Raw genomic sequence first — 21,761 nt, 5'->3', positions numbered from 1 at the left:
GCAGAGGATCAGCTTTAGACCCAGTGAGGGCAAGTTCAGGTTGACCAGATGGAGGGTGAATTCTTCCCCCATTGTGTCCAAAATGGCAAAGGACACCAAACAAGAAACAAGGCAAGCTTCCACCCCTTTATAAAAAAAAAAAGACGTTCTTACACTCCCAGATTCAAGTTTCAAGAGAATTTTACATTATGTTCCCTGATATATTTATCTTTGTTTTAAAATAAGATAATAGCTTTTACTTCTTGCCTCTGAATAAGAAATGAGGCATGTTTCTCCTGGGAGCAGACATGCTGCCCTGATCTAGAAAGCAAAGGGGTCTGGCCATGCAGAGCAGTGGAAGGGTGACCCGTGCGGTCAGCTCAGGGCCGCAGGGCAGGAGGTAGCGAGGCAGTGAACACAGGACCTGGTTCTGGAGACGAGGCTCCAGCTGCCCCCGAGGAAGCTCCGAGGCAGACATCCTGCAGGAGGCTCGGAACCGCCGCGGGGGAACAAGGGGCTCCCTGGCGATGACGGGCCCAGCCCTCTACACTGCTGCCCGGCTACGCCACCCCGGCTCCTCCCGCTGATCTGGAGAGGGCAGGCTTGAAAGCAGGGACTATTGCTCATTGAAGGGTTATGGAAAATAATAGTCCTATAAGACAGCTCCCCAAGAAAATGGGGGGACGGTGTGGCTCCGGAAGTGGGAAAGGAAACCGGCCAAACATTAAGCCTCTCCCAGTGCTTTCCTGATAACAGCAGACCCTAAAGGAAAGGGGCGGATATGGAATGCCAGGCCCTAAACCTTGGCCTTCCCCAGTCCTGAAGGACAATGGGCAAGATTTGAATGCTCATCCCTCGGGTCTGGTTTTAACCTGTGCAACTAGCCCCTGCAGTCAAAACTGCACGTGCACAATGATTACATCCTCCTCACACCCTATAAAACCAGAATCTCCCCTGTAACTGGCAGCCATGTTCCCATCCAGAAAGTGGACCCGAATGTCCGCGAAGGAACAAAGGCTTCTCTGACTCCATGGGGGTCTGCTTGCTGTCCTTCTGCACTTACACGCGTTTCAACCAAACACTCGCCTGCTGGTCGCATCTAAAGGAATACAGCCACAGTGGGGTCACTCTTTTAAAACCGCTCTCAGATATTCCGGCTGTTTGGTACACTCTGTTTTCCAAATGTGCTACTTTTTTCTTGAATTAAGTCTCTCCTGATACTTGGAGTGGAGGCAGTAGGGATGGTCTGTTATTACTTGATGACCTACATGCCGTTGCCATATATAAAAATCGAATGGGCACCCTTCTAAGCAACAGACAAATAAAATGGACAGTGAAGTGGGCATGGTAGCACACCCGTGACCCCAGTGACTCAGGAGGCTAGGATGGGAGGATCAAAAGTTCAAGGCCATTTCGGGCAAATCACCAAGACCCCATCTCAAAAAATAAAAATAAAAAGGGTGGGGGCGTAGCTCCGTGGTAGAGCACCTGCCTAGCCAGGCCCAGGGTTCCATCCCCAGCAACTCAAAAAAAAAAAAAAAAAAAAAAAAAAAATGGAGAGTGAAAAAAAACTGAAAATTTTTCAGAAGCACCAACTCCATCATTCTTTGGATATTTCCAAAGTGATCCAGTGAAACTTTCTCAGCTTGTCAGGGAATGGTCTTTTTTTTTTTTTTTTTTTTTTTTTTTCCAGTTCTGGGGATGGAACCTAGGGCCTCAAGCATGCTAGACAAGTCTCCACCACTGAGGTGCATCTGCAGCCAAAGGACAATTCCTTTAACATCATGGTCATCTCAGAGTTAACTAGTGAGTGAACTCCCACTGACCTTCTGAAACTTATTTGAAGAAATATTTACAAAGACCACCCCTGCTTATAGATGAAGCAAAACTGTACCAGAAAGGACCTTCCACTTCCAAAAACAAGTTCTTCCTCAACCTGTTTTGGCTTTGAAATTCCATTTCCTGAAGACAAAGCTCATCTTTCATAAAGAAAGAAAAGGCTGAAAACATGAGGTAATATCTGAAACAAACTGAAGTGGTTCTAGAACATACCTAAAGAGGGTTTAGAGAGGTATGGGCATTGGGGGTTGCTGGGAAGGGAAAAGAGACTATGAGATGAGGTGAAGACATGCTGGACTCTCACCTCCAGACCTGTCTTGCCTGATGGCATTGAATTCATGCACATTTATCACTGGCATCACACTCCGGCCAACTGCCAACCTTATCCAGCACCAGAGGCTGTGTCCTGTTGCTTTAATGTGGAAGTCTGCCAGTTCCACTTACATAAAAGCAGAACTACAATAGTGACGATATTTCTTTAAAATGTTCAAGACACTGAGACCAAGATTGTTTTGCAAATGTACAACGCTGCAGCCAGTAGGTGTGCTGTACTGTGGGTTGCCCACTGGTAGGACTTACGAGAGGTCAAGATGAGCACTCGGTCCAACACTTCTTTCTTTCTTCTGTGCTTGGAGCTTACTCTCCCCTGACCTCAGGCCTACTTCCTGGGACCTGTCTGACATGCCCCACCTCAGTGCTGATAACCTGCTGACTATACTTCAAGGGTGCATCCCTTCTGGTTTTCCTGCAAGGAAAAGTCACACTTGCATGTCAGAGGAGGTGAGAGGTAGCTGAACTGCTGCAGCGCCTGTTTCTGGGGATGATGATTCATCCCTCTGGTGCTTCACTGGCTCCGTGGGGTTGGGTGTTGGTCTGAGGTGCGGCCTGAGCAGGCATGTTAATGTGACTGCAGTGGCCCTGCAGCCTGGATCTGCCGGTCTTGCTTCTGTGCCCGCCCTTCTGCGTTTCCCTTCACAATGTGGGTCTCCAGCTTCTCACCCAGGGCTGCACTGTGATTAATGAGTCCACTGACAGGAAATAAATGGGCAAACTTGAAAACTAAAGCACATCCCTGACCATTCTCTTTTCATTTTGGATAATGAATTAATGCAAGCAAAAGAATTAGTGAAAGAAAATAAGGCAAGAGCCAGTGAAGAGAAACGAAGCAGGCATCCACAGAATTCATTTTCTAAAGGTTAGGCTCCTTGCAACTCAAGCATCAAATAATCTACTACCAACATGATATAACAAGCAAATAATCCCCTAAAAATGATTTCTAATCTTATCATTTCATAGTTGTGAGGGTTTTTTTTTTGTTTTGTTTTTTTCCAATAGTGGGGATTGAACCAGGAGCACTCTACCACTGAGCTATATCCCCAGCCCATTTTTTTTTATTTATATGTGGTGCTGAGGACTGAACCCAGTGCCTCACACACACACACACACTAGGCAAGCGCTGTACCACTGAGACACAACTCCAGCCTCCACTTTATTTTTGTTTTAAGACAGGGTCTTGCTAAGTTGTTCAGGATGACTTTGAACTTGTGATTCTCCTGAGTCACTGGGATTCCAGGTGGCAGGGCCTGACTGCACCTGTAACACATTCTTAAGTAAAGTTTTGCTCTTTTTATTCTTTTGGTCAAAAGTAAAATATTGTGCTTGATATTTCAAAATACCTTTGACTTAAACATTTAACAGGGCTTCAAGAAAGTGTTTAAAACTACATCTATTAAAAAAAAAAAAAAAAAAGAAGTCTATTATTTTGTGCCTGGGATCGTGGTACTGAAGTATTTGATAATACTCTCAAATATCATAAGGCTTATCCCCAGGTAGCCTTCAACTTTGAATGATGCCCTCAGTATAATTCATTCAATCAACTTTTGCAAAAACTATTTTCAAGCCTTAAAGTGGACCACCAAGGTAGGAGAAGGGAGGGAGGAGGAAGTGCTGGGGAGTGATATTGGCCAAATGATATTGCTACATTGTATACATGTACAAATATGTGACAACAAATCCCACCATTACTTACAACTAGAATGCACCAATAAAAAAATGTGGGAACAAAATAATGAAGAGAAAATAGGGAAAAATTTTAAAAATTAAGTGGCCCCCCAAATTTGAGGCATACAGCAAATACATTTTAGAAATTCTGCACTTTGTCTCCCTACTTTCCTACTTGGAAAAAAATCCTTCTTTAATTTTTTTTCCCAGAAAATTACAAACTTATCCATTCCTTCTCATCTTCCCATAATTATATGGAATTTTCTCATTGCCTTATCCTGAAATTTAATCCTTCAGCATTCCTATTTTGCCTCACATGGTTGAATGGAATATTTGACTTTTTTTTTTATGCTATGCCTCATTGGGCAAGAAATCAACCAAAATAGACATTTATGACAGATTTAAAGTTCTCTCATTTTAAGTAAACACACACCATAAATACTCTAATGAAGCAAACTTCTGAAGACAGTCTCCCTGGGTAATCACAGGGTATTAGTTCCAGGACCCCTGCAGATACCAAAATGTATGATATTCTAGTTCAACCCATAAAATGGTGCAGCACTTGAACACAGCCTACATATGACCTCCCACATACTAAAAATCATCTCTAGAGGACTGATCATACCTGATACAATGTAAATACTACGTAAATAGTTGTCACACTGTTTAAGGAACAATGACAAGAAAAAGTCTGTACGCGCTCAGGACAGAGGCAACCTCCCAGGTCTAACCACAAAGTGTGAACCTGCAGTTGGTTGAATCTGCAGATGCAGAAACCAGGGACACAGAGCCAGTTTTATTCACCAAGTCTTTCGCATTAAAAACAAGACTGTCCAAAAAAAAAAAAAATCCTGTAACAGCAGTGTCCTCTTGCCAACGCTGATGAAAAAGTCATCAAATCTAAGACTGAAGGAATCCGAATGACCAGCAGACGGTTGAGATTGTTGGGGCCATCATAACTAAAATATGACCTTTTATTTAGAAGCAAACTGTCTGAAAAGATAAATGCAACGTGGTTGAGACAGAGCGTGACTCATAAATACCCAAGCCAAGCGCCATCTGTGGCATTTGCTAATCTACTCTAGGTTGATCAGCTGAAAACTGGCAAATTCAAGGAAAGCCAAAGACGATTAAGACTCAGAAGAAACGCCTATCACAACTTTGAGAAAACAAGAAAGAAACAGGGTTATTCTACCCAGGAAAGAGAAACCTGGGACTAATTGCATAGAAAACTTGGGTTTGCAGTGCTGTTGAGCAGGCTGGGGACAGACCGCTGGCCATGGGACAGAACAGGAAGGGGTGTCATGAATTCGTCACAGGCGGCTGGACACGAGACAGACCTCACACTAAGGGGAGTCTGAAATTGCCTGGGTAGCCGGGTGTGACATGTGCGACCCCAGGCCCCAGGCCAGGTCCAACACACCAAAATGTAAGAGTGAACCCAGGGGAGCAAACCCAGAAGGATGCGTTTGTTGGCAGTGGAGTCTGGAGGAGGTGAGACAGTCTAGCACATGTCACGGAGCGAGGGACCTCCTGGGTACCCTCTCCAGGTCCTCTCCCCAGAGCTCGGCCTCGGTCACTCCCTAGCTGCCGGGGCCCTCTGTTCTCTTCTCTCTCTCCCACCTCCAGTCACTCCCTCTTTCCCTCCTCACCTCCTTCCAGTGCTTTTTCTCCCTCCTAGCTTCTTTTCCCCACACTCATCCTGCCCCATCTCCACCCACACGGGCACAGTGGGACGAAGGAAAGGAGACACTTGTAGTGGGATTCAGTGAATGGCACACCACAACTTGGACCCAAAGATGGCCGCATCCACCTCACCTTCAGTATGTCCACGCAGGCTCCCAGCCCTGGTACATCGTGGTTTCAGGAAAGAACCAACTTTCCTCCTAAGAGTCAATCAGTCTTTGGTTTAAACAGTCTCTTCCAGACACTCAGGTGGTCAGCTCAAAGGTCCAACTCCCCATAAGGCTTGTCCCTTCTCATCCTCCTCCCAAGATGGGGACTTGCAGGTAGAGAAGAGGCAACATATCTGGGGTGACTGAGGGGACAGCTGACCACAAGTCTGACTTCCTCTGATATGACCCCTGCCCTACTTGTCCACACGCTGCTGCTGATACTGGTCAGTTCTTTTGACAAAACTGGGGATCTGAGGGGTCTTTGTCCCTATGAACTGGCTCCACCTTGTGAGAATTTGAAAGTCCAGTGGTTCATTTTCAGAACATAGACTTTAGCCTTAATTGTAAGATTGGGATGTAAGAAAGGTAACTTGCAGCCTATCTATCTAAGTCCCTGGTCCAGTCTCCAAAGGATGGCCCAACTGGATCCAATCATAGCCATTTTAAATATAGCCCTTCCCCTTGCCCTCCCCAATTTTAAAATTCAGTAATCACATAGATTGTAACCCTGAACTCCACCTAGAAGAGCAAGGGGCCATGCTGCATAGGGATTAAGACAGGAGGACTGCCTGCCGAGTGGGCTCGCCCGCCACTTTGTTGGGTGGCACACCCTTCTGCAGAAGGAAATGTTGCCTTGCCGAGCGACCTCCAGTACGTCTGATCCCTCGTGACATCTGGTACTTCTAACAACTCATCACAGGCTAGCCCTGCAAGTCCACCAAATCTACAACCACCACCACCTCCACTTTCAACGGCCCCTTTCCTGACAGACTGCCTGGGTGGGAGGGGGCAGGAGGCCGCTGGGGTTTCGCTTCCTGCCTGGGGGAACACAAGGACTTCCCAATCCATTCTGCTTGGATGCAGAATCCAGCCACTTGTAATCCACTGCCTGGGCTGTTCCGTGCTGGATACTGGGGTGCTCTTGGAATACTTGAAAATTTCTTACGCTTTATCTAGGAAAACTAGAAGCAAACCTGCTTACTCGGAGGATTGCAAGTTCAAAGCCAGTCTCAGTAACTTAGCAAGACCCTAAGCCACTTAGTGAGACCCCATCTCAAAATAAAATAAAAAATAAAAAGGGCTGGGAATGTGGCTTAGTGGTAGAGGGCCCCTGGGTTCCATGTCTGGTAGCAAACCTGCTTGCTCTGAGAGTACACTTCCCAAAAAGACACACTTGGTTTTTAACTCCACGGAGCCTTTGGCCATGAAAGCATGAGGAGAAAATCAGGGTCCACTTCTTTGGTGACTACCTCCCTTCCTCCCCGGCCCTCTCCTTCCTGCTGTCGCGGGTGTAGAGTAGGAGGGATGAGGGGCAGGTGCCACTGCAGTCCACCTGTGCCCTTCCCATTGGGTGAGAAACACTGTCGATCTCTTCAGAACTTCTTTGAGACTGTCCTTTCCTTCCCTGGGAAATAGCTCCTAAAGGTGAAGGTGGAAGGTGGAAGTGAAATTAGGAAAAATAAAAACTATCCGGCTGGGCGTGGTGGTGCACACCTGTGATTTCAGAGATTCGGGAGACTGAGGCAGGAGGATCACAAGCTCAACTCCAGCCCAGGCAGCAAGATCCTGTCTCAAAAAAAAAGAAACAGAAAAATGGGAGGGGCTGAGGATTAGCTCTGTGGTAGAGCACCCCTGGGTTCCATCCCCAGCACCACGGGGGGGGGGGGGGGGGGGGGGGGAAGCTATCAGTGTTTGAACAGCGTTCCCTCCGTGACACACCTACATCAGCAGATTCCCTCTATTTACCGGGGCATAAATGTGAAGTAGTTCAACTTCTCCCTAATCCTCTTCCACACTCCATGTCCTCCTTCCCATCGCTGCAGGGCGTCCTGGGCAGATCCCTCCCCACCTGGTCATTCACAAACCACCCAACGCTTCGAACTCCATTAAAGCCTCTTCCTCCCCCACCCACCCGTCCACCAGGCTGGGGTCACGGCCTGGCGGCCTGCAGTGAGATGGGCTGGGGACAGGTGGCTCTGCCCCTCCCAGGCCTGGCTCTGGCAAGCACTGGCATCCAGAAGAGGGAAGGGAAGGGACCGGCTTCGACTCTGCAGGCTCAGCGGTGGCCCTTGACCTGTGACTGCCATGCATATGAGTGCCAGCATCTGAACCCACTCTGGGGAGCAGGTGTCAGAGCGTCCCGGGGGGTCTCCCGCTGTAGTCTCCCCCTGTGGGGACGCTCTCCCGGCCCCTCAGCTCTCCCCATATCGCACCCCAAGTCCCCATGCGTGACCCTGGGGAGGGAGGGGGTGTTTCAGCAAGGGAAGCCGGCTGCCTCCGTGGGTCCTCCTGACCTAAGGAATGTCTCCCACTCTGGCGGTGCCACATCTGGGCAGGTAAGCTGGCTGCTCCCCAGACCCTCTTCCCTGTGAGCGCCCATCTTCTCCCACCTGCCACCTTCTCTTCTTCAGGAGAAAGAGGCGGCCTTGCAAGCCCACTGCCATCACAGACAAGGGCCACCCTAAAAGGCTCCACCATTGAGAACCTTTCTTCACTGGCAAGGGGAGTTGGAAGCAGCTGGTCCCCAGTGGGAAGGGAGATTTATCCACCTAACTTCTTCCAGGCTTCTTTCATAGATCAGGGACAGGGGACAGAGGAACACTGGAGCAAGGGTCAGACCCCACTTACTGATTTGGCACTGAGCCCTTGATCAGATACAATACAGGGCAAAGGAGACAGTCCCCCCACCATCCCGCCCCTGGAGCCTAATTCCCATACACCTTGGGCTCCTCTTCTTCCCAGTTCTTTGAAAGCAGACAGACTCACTCCCCTTGACAGGTGAAATGACTTCTGACCAGCAATCAATGAAAGGTACTACATGCCATTTCTAAGTCCTTTCTCAACATCCAGTGATTCTTGACAAGGAAGGAAACAGGAAGTTAGATTTATGAAATGAGGTCAGTGATCCGAATTAATCAAATTAATACATTATCCTTATTTCTTTTGGTACCAGGGATTGAACTTAGAGGCATTTAACCCTGAGCCACGTCCCCAGCCCCATTTTGTATTTTATTTAGAGTCAGGGTCTCACCGAGTTGTTTAGCACCTTGCTGTTGCTAAGGCTGGCTTTGAACTCGCCATCCTCCTGCTTCAGCCTCCCAAACAGCTGGGATTACAGGCATTATCCTTATTTCTGAGAGAATCAAATTTTTTTCCCAAGAGTTGCTCTCTTGCAATCATTGATTCATTTTGTCTCCTTTTTATTTTTTTTATTTTCAGACAAGTTCTCCCTAAATTGCAAAGTCTGGCCTTGAACTTGTGCTCCTTCTGCCTCGGCATCCCAAGTTGCTGGGATTACAGGCGCCACCATGCCAGGCTCAACTCTATATTATTTTGATCGGTATCGTTATTGCCAAAACAGTCCCTGCCAATGAATTTGGCTACCATATATGCTATTTATAATTTTAAATGCAATGTAATCTGAACAGGATTTGGATTTTATAACTGTCTCATTATGCAAAGCTCTAGTGAGGTCCAAAAATCTTTACTCTGAAACATTTTTGAATATGTGTTTAGTAATCTATCACTTTCAAAGTAAAAAAAGGGAAAACTTGTCAAAATCTCTGCAGAAGCATCAATTGAACAGTAAAATGCTGCCTCCTTCTGGATATTTTTATTGGACATGATAAAGTTGTAAAACTGCTGTAGAGACATTGTCTCATGAAAAATGTAAGAAAAATGTTTAAGGGAAATTTAAAGAAAACAAAAGTAAAGAACTAGAGCAAACTTTGAAAGATTATCTAGATTCTGCCTTTGAGGCAGGAAAACATCTAAACTATCTGTCCTATAGGTGTGATTTGATTCTCTATCCTTTTAAAGATCCTTTAATAGTAACTGAGGAAGTAGAAAATGGATGATAAAAGTGTAATTAGCATCATCTTAATTTTTAAATTACACTACCAGATCTAGAATGTTTTTTATTGGGGGGGGTAACCAGGGATTGAACCAGGGGCACTCGACCAGCGAGCCACATCCCCAGCCCTTTTTTGTATTTTATTTAGAGATAGGGTCTTGCTGAGTTGCTTAGCCCCTCACTTTTGCTGAGGCTGGCCTTGAACTCTCAATCCTCCTGCCTCAGCCTCCCAAGCAGCAGGGATGACAGTCGGTGTGCGCCATCATGCCAGCTCAGACTTAGAATCTTGAAACACAACTTGCACTGTCATTTATGCATGCACACACATCAACACTACATTCCTGGGAAAATTTGTGTGTGCGTGTGTGTGTGCGCGCGTGTGTGTGTGTTTGTGTGTGTGTGTATTCATGCACGTGTACGTGCCAGGAAATGCCTAGGTTCTTGATTTATAGCCAGCAGTCACATGAATTTGGGAAACCACTTAATCCCTCTGAGTTCCAATATCCTTATCTGTAAATGAGAGTAATAAATCCATTGTTATTGACCTTGAAAACCCTTTGTGAGGTTCACTAAAATCAACAAAGAACTCTGTGAAGGAAAGAATTCACACGTGATCTTTAAGGCTTTAAGTAATCATATGTCTGAAGTTAAAAAAAGAATCAGACTTGTGACCAACAAGAAAAATGCTTGGTGATGCCCCATGTATTGCAAGATCACATCTGGCACACCCAAATCAATCAACTCCGTGCTTCCTAGAGTAAAGAGATGGGGATGAAAGTTACAAAAAAAAAAAAAACCAGAATGATTTGATTAAACAAAGTAAATCCACTCAGTCCTCTAGGTGTGCTTTGTCCCCACAGAGACAAAAAGCAGGTGGGTCTCACCAAAGCCAATCTGGTCAGCAACCAGGAAAGTCCTGTTTGCTTAGCCCGTCCCAGAATTCCCAGACTCTGCCAAGATCCCCGACCCAGGATCACGTGCTGACCTTGCCCTAGGATGTTAAAGGGGCTCTCATGATGCTCCCAGGCAAGATTAGCCAAGATCCAAGCCAGCTAAGAGACCAAAGGACACTCCACAGCTCCAATCCCTACTCAGTGTGTAATCTTGCCTCAATTTTGTCTGTAAAAGGAGTACAAGAGTAAAACTACCTTATTAGACTGTTGAAAGGTGGACTGGGCGAGTGCACATGCCCACTTGGAACGTGTCTGGTGTCTGTGGTGCCTGTCAGCTGCAGCTCTTGGTGCTGCTGTTATGACCACCATGCCAGCCTCTTTCCTCTGGCTTGCACTTCTGGATCAGTGGCATGTCTCTTCTCAGACAGAAGGTTGATCCTTTAAATCCTCTGTTCATCAGTGTTTAGCTTTTGTTCCTATACCAGTCACACACTATACATAGACACTTTTTATTTTTCAATTAAAAAATAATAAATTATAACTGTTGCCTGGTGCAGTGGCACATGCCTGTAATCCCATTGAGTCAGGAGGCTGAGGCAAGAGGATCGCAAGTTTAAGGGCAGCCTCAGCAATATAGTGAGGCCCTCAGCAACTGAGTGAGATCCTGTTCCAAAATCAAAAATAAAAAGGGCCAATCAGGTGAGGATGCGCATGCCTATAATCCCAGTGGCTCGGGAGGCTGAGGCAGGAAGGTGATGAGTTCAAAGCCAGCCTAAACAACTTAGGCCCTAAGCAACTCAGCGAGACTCTGTCTCTAAATAAATACAAAAAGCAGGATGGGAATATGGCTCAGGGGTTAAGCCCCCCTGGGTTTAATCCTTGGTATCAAATAAATAAATAAGAAGAAAAATAAAAAGGGCTGGGAATGTAGTTCAGTGGTAAGCACACTTAGGTTCAACATCCAGTACCCAAAAAATACATTAAAAACAAATTATAACTCCTAGGGTTATTTGATGGCATATAAGCCAAAGCAAGTAACAACTATTTTGCAGCTGTATAATTAGATGCCCCTAGGATATATATATTTTTTCAAGCTGTTAAACATTTATGATGAGGAAATTTTTTAAAATATTTTTTTAGTTGTAGATGTACACAATACTTTTATTTTATTTTATTTTATTTATATATCTTTCTATGTGGTTTTTTACGTGGTGCTGAGGATCGAACTCAGTACCTCACATGTGCTAGGCAAGCACAATACCACTGAGCCACAGCCCATTAGGAAATATTTCAATTCCATTTTAGCCCAAGAGCAGAAACAACTACCATAGCCCTGATTCAAATTTATTCGATAAATCACCATAAGAAAAGTACTAAAACGGTTTTGATTAAAGACTAAAAGTGACATTATCTATTAGCAGCATTTAAATCATGTAAGCAGGTTGTAGCTCGCGCTCGATCTGCTGGAAACCTTAACTGGTTTGCCCTTGGCCCAGCAGTTCCTATGCACCATTGTTTTGGCACAGTGGTAACCTCCAGAGTTGGCCACACTGAGGCTTAGGAAGAGCCTCAGCAGGATCTAGCCACAGACATGAAATCCTGTTGAAGTTATGAAAGAGAGAAGCAATTTTAAATTCTGCATGAAATCTTCAAAGAAGTATTTTTTTAAAAAGAAATTATTGAGGGATCGAGGGACTGTGGAACTTCTCACTCCAGTGTGAGATGCAGTCTAATGGCCACAGAGCAGCCGCTTTGCGGCCCATTCTCTGCTGGCCCTAGGTTCCTCTGAGCCTCCACCTTTCCCCCAAGTCTAGCAGCCTCATCATACCTGCATTTTCTTTCAGTGAATTCCTAGGACAGGCCAGGTGTGGCCCAGTGAAACATTCCCAGGAGAAGTAGAGTCTAGTCCTCACTGGATTAAAAGTAGGGAGAACCGTCAGGTCCAGTCGGTTTCCCATAAAGACATTAAGAGAAAAGCATTTTAAATTTCAACAGCAAGACTGTAATATAGCCATGAATATGACACTAAATAGGTGCTCAAATAAACTATAAAACAAATATAAGTGTCTTTTCCATGCAGTGGAGAGATGCTCTTGTATTTGGGAAGATTTTGCAAGACACCAAGGATGTGGCTACTGTGCTCGCAAGCTCTTGCAGGGACACTTGCGGTCAGATTCACAGCCACAGGTGCCAAGTTCAAGTTGTCCACTAGATGGCCCTAGCACACACTAAGTATCCTTTAATCACTGGGATCTTATTCCCATGATAAATAAAACACAATGTATTTAATACCTATGTGATTGAAGACGTCCTCTTCTAAGGGAAAAGCCATGCGGTTGTCATCTAATTATTAGTGATCACCTAATAAGATGGAGAATTGAACACAAGTATCTCCATTCCATTCCAACTCGGGAGGAAAGTAAAAGGTATAATAAATTCACAGGAAAAAAGAATGGAAGAGAAAAGGCAGCAGACCAGATCACATTGTGATCAGAAGGGGTCAGCAGGATGACGGAGGGTGAGGGCCAAGCATCAACCGAGGGGACGGCAATGAGAAGCAAGCCTGCCTCCAGGGCTCACAGCCACAGGGGGTACGAGCGCCCCCAGGTCCTGGAAGGGCAGGCCCAGGGGAACCGTGGGACTGCAGAGCTGGCCTCAGGTCCTCCCATACCCGTCTCCCCATTTCCCACAAAGCTGTTGGCCATGCTAGCCTGTCCCCTCCAAAACTAGACACTGGTAGATGCGACTAGGAGCAGCTGGAAACCGGCTTGCTCCTGGCGTGATCACCCTCCAGCAGAGCTGACCCCTGGCCCGGCTGGCCACCCCACCCCCACACCTCAGCTTTCCACCCTCACCCCTAAGTTCTGCATGAAATCTTCAAAGCAGTATTTTTTTTAATAAATTATTGAATTATTATGGTCTCACAAGACAGAGACCACAAAGACCCAAGTAAAAGAAGAAACAGACAAAAGAAGAGAATTTTGAAGAAACTGTGATTAGTAATTAGTATCCTCTAAAAAAGAAAGAAAATGGTTAATCCTATAAAATAAGAATCAAATGCTATTCCAAATATTTTTGAAGTAGCAATCAGAATGAGAAAGGACTCTTCAAAATTTAAACATATAAAAACCAGAATGAAAATGTCAATACAATGGTTAAAGGAGAATTTAAAGAAAGCTATAAACTCAAAGGAAGAAAATGAGGGAAAAAAATAATCAGAATGTGAGAGGTAAATCCAGTATCCCCAAGATTAGGCCAAAAGAGATCTTGGAAAGAGAAATGAGCATAAACCAAAGGGAGGAAGTTATAGAAGAATGTGAGAACATTTCCCCAAACAGAAAGAAATAAGTTTCCAGATTAAAAGTATCAACCTAGTACCAACTTACTGAATTTAGAAAGAAAAAATAAATCTAAGTCAAATACTATACAATTTTAAAACACAAGGAATAAATAATCCTAAAAACCTTCAGATTAAGAATAAAGGATGCCAGGTTCGATGGTGCCCACAGTAATCCCAGCAGCTCCGGAGGCTGAGGAGGATCACGAGATCAAGGTCAGCCTTAGCGACTTAGTGAGGCCCTAAGCAACTCAGCAAGACCCTGTCTCTAAATAAAATATGTAAAAGGGCTGGGGATATAGAGATGTGGCTCAATGGTTAAGTGCCCCTGTGTCCAATCCCCAGTACAAAAAGAAAAAGAAAAAAAGTTATGCTCGTAGAACAGGTGATCAGAATGTACTGGATGTCTAAACCACGTTGGAAACTGGAACTCAACAGAACACAGTGCCTTCACAATGCTCAAGGCTGGGTGGGTGGGTGGGTTGGTTTGTATTGTGGTGCTTCGTGGGAACCCAGGGCTTTGTGCTGGCAAACACACGCCACAGCTGAGCTACATCCCCTGCTGCTAGGATAAATCATTCTTACACCTACAGCTCTCCCAACCAAGCTCTCACCAACTGTACACAGGGTCTTCTGTGACTTGTCAGTTCTTGAAGCACTTAACTTTGGGGCACTCTTCTGTAAGAAGACCCTGGAGGAGATAAGTCAGGACAGAGGGATTCCTGGGGTCAGGACACCTGGGCTCTCACCCAGGAGGGAGGCTAAGCCTGAGGGAAGTCGTGCGGTGGCCTTAGTGCACACAGCTGTGGGTGTGGGTGAAGGCTTTGGGCAGGGACATCTCAAGGGAAAAAAAAAGAGAACTGATGGATTTTCTCATGGATCTGACCTGTCCTGTGTTGTGACAACTCACATTGCTTGCAAGTTTGCTGAGCTGAAGGTAAATGTTGATCACTGCTCTGATAAGAAACTGAAAGACAGCCATAAATTCCCCAAATCTGCCAGCACTGCCGTCACAGACAGGGTTCCAGTAGGCCCATGTGCTGTTGAGAGCTTCTCTAGCTACCCTCCTCGGGGTCACTTGGCTGTTGGTGGCAAGAAACAGACGGTCGCTGAGGGCCTCATCAAAGCATGGGAGGGCTGCTGGAGCTAGTACCAAGTCTGCCCAGAAAGCTTGAAGGGCTAAAGGAAGATCAGCCCTAACGCGCCACCCCTGCTCCATCTTCTCCGTGATGAAAGAAGACGCTCAGAACTGTATGTCTCAACTGGCCACCGGAGTTTCAAACTCAGACCAACAAACGATGACAATGCATTCCAAAACCTTCAGCAGGAACTGGGCATCGTGCCCCAGGCCTATAATCCCAGGGAGGCTCAGGAAGGAGGACTGCAAATTAGCGAGACCCTGTAACAAAAAATAAAAAGGGTGTGACACAGAGCTCAGTGGTAGAGCACCTCTGGGTTCCAGCCCTCGTGGTGGGGAAGAAAAGAAACAGATGCCTTCAGAAAGAAAGGCAGGGGCTGGGGATATAGCTCAGTTGGTAGAGTGCCTGCTTCCTAAGCACAAGGCCCCGGGTTTGATCCCCAGCACCGCAAGAAAAGAAAAAAAAAAAAAAAAAAAAAAAAAACACAAGGAAAGGCAAATGTTTCATAGTCTATTTGTGTTTCTGAATACGGCAGTTTTAAGTTTTTGGATTTTAAAATCACTAGTTCTTAAAGGAAACAAGTTGACCAAAAATCTGTCACAAAATTTTGAGACCCATTAAAATAAAGTTTAGCAAGAAAAGAAAAACAAAACACAATAAAAAACACAGTAGGGCTGATAGAAAAGGAGAAAAGGGAGACTTCTGAGGAAAAAGACTTTTTGCTGAGAGAGGGAGTCTGAGGGGAAAGTCTGTCCCCTGGAGGAGGAAGGCCTGCAGGCCAGGGCAAGGTCAGGGGGAGCCGGCACACCTCCACAACTGGCAAATGCTGACTGGGCCCCTGCAGGTGCAGGCCTCAGCCTGCCATCAGAGCCGTCCACAGAGGCCCATCCGCCCTCAGGGGTGTCCTGAGCGAGCCCCCCATTAACGCAGCCCAAACACAGCTGTGTCTCTCCACAATGTCGGAATTTTTTGAATAACAATAAAGGCACAAGCTACCCCACTTGGAGTGGTGGTGACCACTAAGTACAGGGGTCCATCTGAGCCTCACAAACCAGCAATGGCACATTCTTTTATTCCATTCCAATCTTTTCGTTTTTATTTTTGCAGACTGCATTTTGATTCATTGTACACAAATGGGGTACAACTTTTCATTTCTATGGTTGTACATGATGTAGATTCACACCATTCGTGTAATCATACGTGTACATAGGGTAATAATGTCTGTTTCATTCTACTATCTTTCCATCTCCCACCCCGTCCCACCCCATTTTCCTCTACACCATCCAAAGTTCCTTCATTCTTCTCTTCCCCCCACCACCCCCTATCATTATATATTGTCACACACTTATCAGAGAAAACACTCCGACTTTGGTGTTTTGGGCTTGGCCTATTTCACTTAGCATGATATTTCCAACTTCTTCCATTTACCAACAAATGCCATAATTTTATTCTTCTTTATGGCCAAATAATACTCCATTGTGTATATATAACACAGTTTTTTTATCCATTCCTCAACTGAAGGGCATCCCAGTTGGTTTCACAATCTAGCTGTTGTGAATTGAGCTGCTATGAACATTGATGTGATCGCACCACTATAGTATGCTGACTTTAAGTCCTTTGGGTATGAACCAAGGAGAGGGATAGCTGAGTTAAGTGGTGGGTCCATTCCAAGTTTTCTGAGGATCTCCATACTGCTTTCCACAGTGACTGTACCAATTTGCAACTCCACCAGCAATGTCTGAGTGTGCCTTTTTCCCCACATCCATGCCAACACTTATTATTGCTTGTGTTCTTGATAATAGCCATTCTAATTGGAGTTAGATGAAATCTTAGGGTGGTTTTAATTTGCATTTCTCTAATTACTAGGGATGATGAGCACTTTTTCATATATTTGTTGATCACCTGTATATCTTCTTCTGTGAAGTGTCTGCCCAGTTCCTGGGCCCATTTATTGATTGTGTTCTTTGTATTTTTGGTGTAGTTTTTTAAGTTCTTTATAAACTTTTGAGATGGGTGCTCTCTCTGAAGTGTGTGTGAAAAAGATTCTCTCCCACTCTGTAGGCTCTCTTCTCACATTATTGATTGTTCCTTTGCTGACTAAAAGCTTTTTAGTTTGAATCTATCCCATTTATTGATTCTTGCTTTTATTTCTTGTGCTATGGGGGTCTTGTTAAGGAAGTCTGATCCTAAGCCAACGTGATGTAGATTTGGGTCTACTTTTTCTTCTATTTGGTGAAGGGTCTCGGGTCCAATTCCTAGGTCCTTGATCCATTTTGAGTTGAGTGTTGTACAGGGTGGGAGAGAGGAGTTTAATTTCACTTTACTGGGTATGGATTTCTAGTTGTGTCAGCACCATTTGTTGAAGAGGCTATCTTTTCTCCATTGTAAATGTTAGGGGTAGTTGTGGCTCATCGATTGCTCCCAGAAAAACGCTCCACAGACACGAGATCTCACACAAGGGGATTTATTTTATTCGGATGATTCACATTAGCTCAGGGGAAAAAGAAAGAAGAAAGAGAGAACATGGCGCATGGCTTCTCCCAGATATTGGAATTTCGCGGGCTGGGAGGAACCAATCGCGGAGGAGAATTCTTGCAGACTGACTGATGGACCAATAACATGTTAGAACCGTAATGTGGGAGGCAGGAGGATGACGGCAGCGTAAGCTGGAAATTCCTGTAACGTAAGAGGCGGGAAGAACGAAGACTGACAGGTGATGGGGAGGCTGGAAATTCCTGTAATGGAAGAGGCGGGCAGAACACAGATTGACAGGTGGTGGGGAGGCCGGATTCCTTACAGTAAATTTTTGGCACCTTTGTCTAGTATGAGATAACTGTAATTATGTGGGTATGTCTCTGTGTCTTCTATCCTGTACCATTGGTCTACCTGTCCATTTTGGTGCCAGTATGATGCCATTTTTCTTACTATTGCTCTGTAGTAGAGTTTAAGGTCTGGCATTGTGATACCTCCTGCATCACACTTCCTGCCCAGGATTGCTTTGGCTATTCTGGGTCTTTTGTTCTTCCAGATGAATTTCATGATTGCTTTTTCTGTTTCTATGAGAAAAGTCATTGGGATTTCAATTGGAATTGTGTTAAATCTGTATAACACCTTTGGAAGTATGGCCATTTTGATAATATTAATTCTGCCTATCCAAGAACATAGGAGATATTTCCATCTTCTAAGGTCTTCTTCAATTTCTTTCTTTAACGTTTTGTAGTTTTCATTGTAGAGATCTTTTACCTCTTTGGTTAGATTGATTCCCAAGTTTTTTGTTGTTGTTGTTTTGTTTTGTTTTGTTTTGAGACTATTGTGAACAGAGTTGTTTTCCTCATTTCCCTTTCAGATGTTTCATCACTTATGTATAAAAATGCTTTAGATTTATGCATGTGGATTTTAAAACCTGCTATTTTGCTCAATTCATTGATGAGGTCTAGGAGTTTTCTGGAGGAGTTTTTTGGATCCTCTAAATAGAGAATCATGTCATCAGCAAACAGTGACAGCTTAAGTTCCTCTTTTCCTATTCTATCCCTTTAATTTCTTTAGTCTGTCTAATTGCTCTGGCTAGTATTTCAAGTAGGGTGTTGAATAGCAGTGGTGAAAGAGGACATTCCTGTCTTGTTCCAGTTTTTAAAGGGAATGTTTTCAGTTTTTCTCCATTAAGAACGATGTTGGATATGACAGTACACCAGCAGTGGATGGCCATAGCTGTGGCAGCGGCTGCAGAAGTCCAAGCAGCCGCAACCGCAGGGGAGGCTAGAGCCCAAGCAGCCTTGGTGGTGGCACCCCAGGAGTTTAAGATGGCGGCAGGGGGGGCGGCGGGCCTGCAGGAGGAGAATCGATGCGGACTGTCGTGCGGGCGGCTAGGGCAGGACAACATCACCATACTGCATGTGAAGCTCACCGAGACAGCGATCCGGGCGCTCGAGTCTTACCAGAGCCACAAGAATTTAATTCCTTTTCGACCTTCGATTCAGTTCCAAGGGCTTCAAGGGCTTGTCAAAATTCCCAAAAATGATCCCCTCAATGAAGTATGTAACTTTAACTTCTATTTGTCAAATGTGGGCAAAGACAACCCTCAGGGCAGCTTTGACTGCATCCAGCAAACATTCTCCAGCTCTGGAGCCTCCCAGCTCAATTGCCTGGGATTTATACAAGATAAAATTACAGTATGTGCAACAAATGACTCATATCAGATGACACGAGAAAGAATGAGCCAGGCAGAGGAGGAATCCCACAACCAAAGCACAAAAGTTATCAAACCCGGTGGACCGTATGTAGGGAAAAGAGTGCAAATTCAGAAAGCACCTCAAGCCATCTCAGACGCAGTGCCAGAGAGGAAAAGGTCAACCCCCATGAACCCTGCAAATACAATTCGAAAGACTCATGGCGGCAGCAGTGTTTCTCTGCGGCCATATAGAGACAGGGTGATTCACTTACTGGCACTAAAGACCTACAAGAAACCCGAGCTCCTGGCTCGACTACAGAAAGATGGAGTCAATTAAAAGGACAAGATCTCCCTGGGAGCAATTCTGCAACAGGTAGCCAATCTGAATCCAAAAGACCTCTCCTACACTTTAAAGGATCATGTGCTTAAGGAGCTGCAGCGAGACTGGTCAGGATACAATGAAACAGACAGACGGTTATTGGAGTTGGTGCTCTCTAGAAAACTAAATCCATCTCAGAATTCTGCTGGCCCCAGTCATTCAGAATCTCCTGTATGTTCTAGCAGAGGTGCTGCATCCTCTCCTCAGAAACGGCCTTTGGATTCCGATTTTATCGATCCTTTAGTGAATAAAAAAGCTCGAATATCTCACCTGACAAATAGAGTACAGCCAACATTAAATGGTCATTTGAATCCCTCCGGTGACAAATCTGCTGCAGGCCTCCTGCCACCCCCTGCAGCTGCTGCCATCCCCACCCCTCCACCGCTGCCTTCAACTCACCTGCCTGTCTCAAATCCTCCTCAGACTGTAAATTCAAACTCCAATTCCCCTAGCACTCCAGAAGGCCAGGGGACTCAAGACCTACCTGTTCACAGTTTTAGTCAAAATGGTAGTATCTACGAGGACCAGCAAGACAAATAAACCTCCAGGACTTCTCTGGAAACCTTACCCCCTGGTTCAGTTCTACTAAGTGTCCAAAGCCTATGGAAGAAAACCATTCGATGTCTCACAAAAAGTCCAAAAAGAAGTCTAAGAAACACAAGGAAAAGGACCAAATAAAAAAGCACGACATTGAAACTATTGAGGAAAAGGAGGAAGACGTTCAAAGAGAAGAAACTGCCGAGCTGAGTAACTCCAGTTCAAATTCCAATGAAGGAGTTAGAGTGGGTTGCACTGCCTCCATGGAGCCTTCTTCAACAATTGAACTCCCAGATGATTTGATCTAGGCATCTGTGATAGAGCAATTTAAATAAAATGACTAAGGTTATATAAAACCATGTGGAGAGAACTGAACTCCAAGATATTACACAGTGAAAAATAAATGTGAACCCCCAGGGAGCAACCCAAAGCTCCTACCACCTGCCTGAAAACCTCAATTTTTTTGTCCAATTGTCAAGGGAATTTTGCATTTCTTGACAGGAGTACAGAGTACAAAGAACCAGAAAATATATTGCTATTGTCTCCTATGAGCAACGCCAGAATTACAAGGCTGACTTCAATGCTAAGTACCATGAATACAGGGCTTTGGATGCCAGGATGGAGACGGTAGCTAGAAGATTTACCAAACTGGATGCGCAACGAAAACGCCTTTCTCCAGGCTCAAAAGAATATCAGAATATTCATGAAGAAGTCTTACAAGAATATCAGAAGTCCCAATTACCATGAAGAAAAATACAGATGCAAGTATCTTCATAACAAGCTGGCTCACATCAAAAGACTAATAGGTGAATTTGACCAACGGCAAGCAGAGTCATGGCACTAGAACTCTGCTTGGACCAGAAGATGTGAATAAACTTAAACTTATTTATTTAAAATTCCAAATAAGTTGCTCTAGATTCTAAAAAGATGAAACTTTGCCTGTTGAAAGTTTCAGTAAATTTGAGTTACTTTTTTTTCCCCCCATTTTACTTTGCTTCCCTGCATTTTGAAGCTGCTTTTTCTGGTCCTTTTTCCCCCATTTCGAGACTTGTGTTTGTTAATAGAAATAATTTTTTAGATTTTGGGGATCCAGTGTCTATACTTCAAATCAGTTTTTCTCCTTGAAAACTTGTGTTTGTCATTAGAAATGATTTTTAGTAGATATTGGGGTTCCAATGTCCACACTTAAAAAGTTGTGTGTGTGTTTAAAAAAACAACAGTAATGTGTAAGGTGAAATGCTTTTGGATAAACATAAGCCTATTTTCTGATCTTTCTTAACGCAAACTCTTTGCCTTAAATGGTAGAATATTTAGAAATTTGCACAAAATACAAAAAAAAAATGAAAACATTGTTTTGGAGGGTTAAAAACAAAGTTGTATGAATATGTTTATGTGCATAATTTTATACACAGGTATACAGGCTGACTTGATCTGAAATATTAAATCCGCCCTGTTAGTTAACGCCCCATTACAATGGTTGCCTTAAGGTGTTTGCTAGTTGTGTACCTAATGTGGTTAATCATTAGCTATACTGCTTCCCAGTGATTAGAGCAATGGTAAGCACACTGTGGCCTACCAGCGTCTGGAAGCATGTGCCCAACCTGTATGTGTGCAGAAGTGATGTGGATGTGAGCGTGCATGAAGGAAAAAAGCTGCTATTCTCAGTAGGCCAAACGCAGGGGTTAAACAACTGACGAGTGTTACTGTAGGGTTTTTTGGTTTTGGGGGTTTTTTTTCTCCT

At 44.6% G+C, this 21,761-nt stretch overlaps 1 pseudogene; it reads left to right on the top strand.

Annotated features, from left to right (window-relative positions):
- Positions 1–18,736: 18,736 nt before the first annotated feature.
- LOC124993500 (RNA polymerase II elongation factor ELL2-like) lies at positions 18,737–20,864 on the top strand (annotated as a pseudogene).
- The last annotated feature ends 897 nt before the right edge of the window (positions 20,865–21,761 follow it).

The sequence above is a fragment of the Sciurus carolinensis genome, chromosome 9, assembly GCF_902686445.1.
Source record: "Sciurus carolinensis chromosome 9, mSciCar1.2, whole genome shotgun sequence".
Taxonomy (NCBI): Eukaryota; Metazoa; Chordata; class Mammalia; order Rodentia; family Sciuridae; genus Sciurus; species Sciurus carolinensis.
Note: the sequence above shows the minus strand (reverse complement) of the source record. Positions and strands in the feature narration are given on the sequence as shown.